Below are 6,329 nucleotides of genomic sequence, written 5' to 3'. Positions count from 1 at the left end.
AAAAAAAAAGAGATATATAAAACAAAAAATGCCCCTAACCTGTAAGTCCTGCTTGCTCAATGGCAGATAACTTCCTGGAATGCTGGGGGCTGCTCTTGTCGGATAGCAAACCTTGTGTTTTCACTTTTGTACACAAGCTTGGTTGCACCAACTGCACAGGATGTGTGCTTGATCACACATAGGCAGGGGGTATGTTTGTAGGCAGGAAGTACACCAGGAGATATGTTTGCTCCTGATTGGGTGAAGGTAGCAAGTAACAGCCTTATGGGGTTTGCCTATATTATTTGGCACCATACTCTGGGAATCCCAGGTATGGACCCGGCCAGTATTTAATAAAAAAGCTTGCTTCAAATTTGGCTTAAAAGTTGTGGTAGTGTTCTTATTCTCTCCTGAAGGGATTAATAGCATTACAAAGTGGCCAGAGTAGACTCCAGCACACCTACTGAGGGAGAGTCAGGAAACAAACTAATCAGGCCTCCTGGGGGATGTTTACCAGGCTGCATAATTCATTAGCATGAGTTGCTGTCACTAGAATGAGATGATTTTTTGTTCTGGCGTTGAGTGCCGCCTCCCCTAAAATAACAGCTTGTACATTTCTTGTCCTCCTCTTCTTTCTAGACACTGACAGATGTCTCCTAGGTGGGGCAAACCATTCCTGGTTAAGAATCAGCACCTGGGACCTTCAATTCTTCTGACTGTTGTTCAGAACTTTTACTCATGTCTATCCTGTATAGTATTTTAATTATATCCTATAGTTTTAATCCTGGCAGCCTTCTTTCCTCTGTTGGCACTGCCTCAACTTGGATGGCCTCTGGCCAGTGTGCCACCCTTGGTCTTTCATTTTCTTGTTTTTCTCTGCTCACTGGTCAGATTCTCGTTTTGACTGAGGTTCCTTACATAGGGATGCTATTTATATATCTTATTACTTCATTGAGAGCAACCATAAAGTCAGTTTCTCTTTCTACCTGTTTTAGTGTCCCTGTTCTTCCTTAATGATTCCTGAAGGGGTAGAAGCCACACTGCCTCCTCTTCCTTTAGATTAGAGAATACAATGGGCTAGAAGTCTCTAATCTTCATCTCTTTCTCTGTCTTAAGCTTTAAAGAAGCAACAAATGGTATCATCTCCTTATATTGTAAAGGTCCTTCTACTCTGCTGGACATTACATAGTAATTACATTTGTGTTGAGGTTTAGTCTTTTGCTCGTATTGTAATGCTAACTACTGGCCCCCAAGGTCTGGCTGCTTTCTGGGACAAGAGAGTCTATGCATACCCAAGTGACAAATCCAAGTGATGCTATGTAACCTTGTCCTCAAGTTATTCCTGATTGGTGAATAAAGTTGCATAGAGCCAATAGCTGGGCAGAAAAGAAATAGGCGGGGTTCTTGGATTCCCCTGGGCTTGTGGTCTGAGGAGACCATGAAAGGGAGAGAAAGGAGAGAGGAGGAAGCCACCATGGGGTTAGTGAGTTATGAATATATGGCCATGAGGGCTGGTCAATTACAGTTAAGAGCAGTCCAGATGAAACATAGCAAGTTATAATTAACGGGGAAATAGATTCTAATGGCATAGAGGGTAGATATCTGCTCACCTCTAGTGCTGATTAAGGCTTATTATAAAAATAAAACTTTTGTGTCTTTTGTCTGAGAACTGAATGACCAAAAGTGGAGTAGAAACCCCAATTTGAGATTAAATAATTATAATAAAACATTTGCTCTGTGTAAATGGACCTCATTTAACAAAGCTAAGATTATCTCCACAACTTGTAACGATTTAAAATCTTGGCTAACCAACTTGTTAAGCATCTACAGTGATGAAGACAAACTTGATATCTGCTTGGTCACAGATACCTTAAAATATTCCTCCCCCTTCTCCTCTTGGCTGCCTAGGATGTGTCTGGGGAGAGTGAGCAGCCTTTGTGGTACCAGGCAACTCCTGCCTCCAAATTCAGAGCCTCATACTTAGTACTTTGTTTCTGAGCTCATTTCAATACTGAGCAGCAGAGTTCCAGTGCAGCTTCTCCAGGTATTGGAAAGTCACGGTCAGGGATGGTCCATGCTACTGTGTGTGGAACTCTTTTCTTTTATTTTGTTGCTTTTGCTTGCTTGTTTATTCAGGGTTTCCAGTGTCTCAGGCCAGGGATGACCTTTAACTTCACATCCACCTAAGTGCTGGGGTTACAGGTGTGTGTCACCACAACTGGCTTGTAACCTGTTTTGCTTTTTTTAAAAAAATGTTTCTTAAAAAAAAAATGACCATCTATGTTAGTACATTTTACTCTCTGAAAAAAAAATAGATTTCATTATGTAAAATAGAATTTTACTACGTAAAACAGTATTTTTTTTTAAATTTTCAGTCATTGTACATTGAAGATGGCCTCCTTTCCAGCTTAAATTTTACATAAAATTTGTCTTAGTCAGGGTTTTATTGTGTGCACAGACAGCATGACCAAGGCAATTCTTATAAAGGACAACATTTAATTGGGGCTGGCTTGCAGGTTCAGAGGTTCAATCCATTATCATCAAGGTTGGGGCATGGCAGCATGCAGGCAGGCATGGTGCAGGCAGAGCTGAGAGTTCAACATCTTCACCTGAAGGCTGCTAGCAGAATACTGACTTCCAGGCAGCTAGGATGAGGGTCTTAAAGCCCACGTCCACAGTAACACACCTACTCCAACAAGGCCACACCCTCTAATAGTGCCACTCCCTGGGTGATGCATATACAAACCATCACAATGTTACTCTTCAAATCTGTTTTAAAATGCAGGATTTTCCTCTGCGTGTAGCAGCCCACATCTGTAACCACAGCATTTACGAAGTAAAGGAGATAGGCAAACAAACACAGCATTCAAGAGCAGCTTCAACTATGGAGTAGAGAGCAGGGTCAGCCTGAGCTATATGAGACCTACCTCAAGGAAATAAGTCAACACACAGACTCTGCCCTTTCAGACAGTCACAGTGACCAATGGTATGCTGTTTTCTGTTTGAAGTGTTTCTCACAACCATTCCCACTTGTCTCTCCTAACTTCTCTTTTGTCTGTTCTTCCTTACACAAGGCAGCCACTTAGAAAATAACCACAAAGATTACAAAACAGGAATTAAGGAGAAAAATAAAAAGGTCAACTATAAGAGAAACCAGTTAAACACAAAAGAAAGCAGTATGGAAGGAATTGAGGGTGAAGAAAAAATTACATCCAAACAACTAGCAAAATGGTGGAAGTAGGAGTCTTGGAGATTTAATAAATATATGTCCAACACACAGTATTTATGGCACATATTAATGTGTGTACACTAAATAGCATTACTTTATTCCAAAGAGGTTAAACAACTGTGGTGGTTTAAATGAGAAATCTCCTCCATAGGCTTACGCATTTGAAAACGTTCCCTCGTTGGGAGGTCACACTACCTTTAGTGGGCTGGGCCTTGCTGGGGGAAGTGAGTCACGGGGTGGGGTGGGGTGGGGTGGAGTGGAGGGATTTGAGGGTTTAAAGCCATGCTTTGCTTCCAGTTTGCTGTCTCTGCTTCCTGTGTGTGCAGTTGGGACACAATTTCTCAGCTTCCTGTTCCTGCCACCATGTCTCTCCTGCCACTATGAACTCTAGCTCTCTAGAACTGAAAACCAAAGTAAACTCTTCCTTAAGTTGCCTTTGGACACAGTGTTTTATCACAGCAGAAATTAATACAGTCACTGTTATATGGGACTGTAAAATGTTCCCAAAGGTTTGAACCCCTGTTTCCTGGATGATGGAACATTTAGGAGGTAAATGCTAGCTAGAAGTGGGTGACTTTCAGGGCAGGCCTTATAGGCAGGTTTATAGAAACCTCTTCTTCCTGGTCGTCACCATGTGACAATTAGCTACTATATACTCTTTCCATAGTGGAGCAAGAGTATTCAGCTGGCATGCTCTCTTCCCTATAAGACTGTTCTTTCTCAACTAGGAGTCAAAAGAAACCCTTCTTCCTTTAAATTGTTATTAGGTATTCTGTGCTAATTGAACAGCACAGATGCTGTTCTCGATGATAGTGTAATGGTAGATATAGATGCCGCACACGTGTGGAACCTAAAGGATGTACAGCTGGAAGAGGTTTTCATGAACTACCAGAACAACTTTCTTTTAAAAAAAATTATTTTATATTTGCTAGTACACTGTAGCTGTCTCAGGCACACCAGAAGAGGGTGTCAGATTCCATTACAGATGGTTGTGAGCTACCATGTGGTTATTGGGAATTGAACTCATGACCTTTGGAAGAGTAGTCAGTGCTCTTAACCACAGAGCCATCTTTGCAGCCCCCCCCAATCCCCCCTAATGAGTAGAACATCCTACCAAGAGCTGTGAGGAAACACAGGGCTATAACTATATCTCACTATAAATGATAACACCAAATCCAGCCGAATACTCGTGCTTCCCATTGCAGGTCACAAGTTAGACCACAAAACAATCGCTACATGTCTTAAATAGTAAAATAGTGAAAGCAGTTTCCTGAGCTACCACAGGTGGGAAAGTGTCAATGACAGAAGGGAAACTGCAAATATCACTCATATATAGGAAATAATAGAAATTTATTTGAGACAAGGCGTGACTCTGTAGCCCAGTCTGACCACAGACTTGTGGCAATCCTCCTGTTTCAGCCTCCTAGTGCTGGGTTTATAGGCAGGAGCTGCCATGCCCAGTTAACAAAAGACCTTAAGAAAAAGGAAGCAGGCTCTCTGCTCCCCCCTGTTCCAGAGACAGCTGCATCTTCTTGTGCAGTGCCAGCCTTGTCCCATAGACCAAATGGTGAAGGTCGGTGTGAATGGATTTGACCGTATTGGGCGCCTGGTCACCAGGGCTGCCTTCTGCTCTCCACATGGCAAAGTGGAAATTGTTGCCATCAATGACCCCTTCATTGACCTCAACTACATGGTCTACATGTTCCAGTATGACTCCACCCACGGCAAATTCAACAGCACAGTCAAGGCCGAGAATGGGAAGCTTGTCATCAACGGGAAGCCCATCACCATCTTCCAGGAGCGAGACCCCGCCGCTAACATCAAGTGGGGTGAGGCCGGTGCTGAGTATGTCGTGGAATCTACTGTTGTCTTCACCACCATGGAGAAGGCTGGGGGCCCACTTGAAGGGTGGACCCAAAAGGGTAATCATTTCCGCCCCTTCTGCCGATGCCCCCATGTTTGTGATGGGTGTGAACTACGAGAAATATGACAACTCACTCAAGATTGTCAGCAATGCATTCTGCACCACCAACTGCTTAGCCCCCCTGGCCAAGGTCATCCATGACAACTTTGGCATCGTGGAAGGGCTCATGACCACGGCCCATGCCATCACTGCCACCCAGAAGACTGTGGATGGCCCCTCTGGAAAGCTGTGGCATGATGGTCGTGGGGCTGCCCAGAACATCATCCCTGCATCCACTGGTGCTGCCAAGGCTGTGGGCAAGGTCATCCCAGAGCTGAACTGGGAAGCTCACTGGCATGGCCTTCCATGTTCCTACCCCCAATGTGTCCGTCGTGGATCTGACGTGCAGCCTGGAGAAACCTGCCAAGTATGATGACATCAAGAAGGTGGTGAAGCAGGCATCTGAGGGCCCACTGAAGGGCATCTTGGGCTACACTGAGGACCAGGTTGTCTCCTGCGACTTCAACAGCAACTCCCACTCTTCCACCTTCGAGGCCGGGGCTGGCATTGTTCTCAATGACAACTTTGTCAAGCTCATTTCCTGGTATGACAATGGATACGGCTACAGCAACAGGGTAGTGGACCTCATGGCCTACATGGCCTCCAAGGAGTAAGAAACCCTGGACCACCCACCCCAGCAAGGACACTGAGAGCAAGAGAGAGGCCCTCGGTTGCTGAGGAGTCCCTATCCCAACTCGGCCCCCAACACTGAGCATCTCCCTCACAATTTCCATCCCAGACCCCCATAATAACAGGAGGAGCCTAGGGAGCCCTCCCTACTCTCTTGAATACCATCAATAAAGTTCGCTGCCCCCTCCCCAACAAAAAGAAAGAAAAAGGAAGCAAAGAGGAGAGCACAAAAGAGATTCCAATATTTGAAAATGAGTTGAAAACAAAGCACAACATGCTAGTAAGAATTCAGAGGGAAGGTTACAATGTCATATGTTGATAGTAAAGAATGTGCTAGCTATGAAGCCGACAACCTAGCTTCAGATCTCAGAAAGCAGAGACATGATTGAGCAGATCAAACCCAAGCTTGCCGAGGAAGTGGAAAGATTACAGCAAATGATCTCCTAAACTACAAAACCCAGCTCAATCAGGGAACACAAAAGGCATTTCTTTAAAAAGATCAACAAAACTGACAATTAAGGGGGAAAA

At 44.2% G+C, this 6,329-nt stretch overlaps 1 pseudogene; it reads left to right on the top strand.

Moving 5' to 3' along the window:
• Positions 1-4,772: 4,772 nt before the first annotated feature.
• Positions 4,773-5,785, top strand: LOC110291770 (annotated as a pseudogene).
• The last annotated feature ends 544 nt before the right edge of the window (positions 5,786-6,329 follow it).

Source organism: Mus caroli, chromosome 1 (genome assembly GCF_900094665.2).
Source record: "Mus caroli chromosome 1, CAROLI_EIJ_v1.1, whole genome shotgun sequence".
Classification (NCBI taxonomy): domain Eukaryota; kingdom Metazoa; phylum Chordata; class Mammalia; order Rodentia; family Muridae; genus Mus; species Mus caroli.
This window is presented reverse-complemented; position numbering and strand designations above follow the sequence as displayed.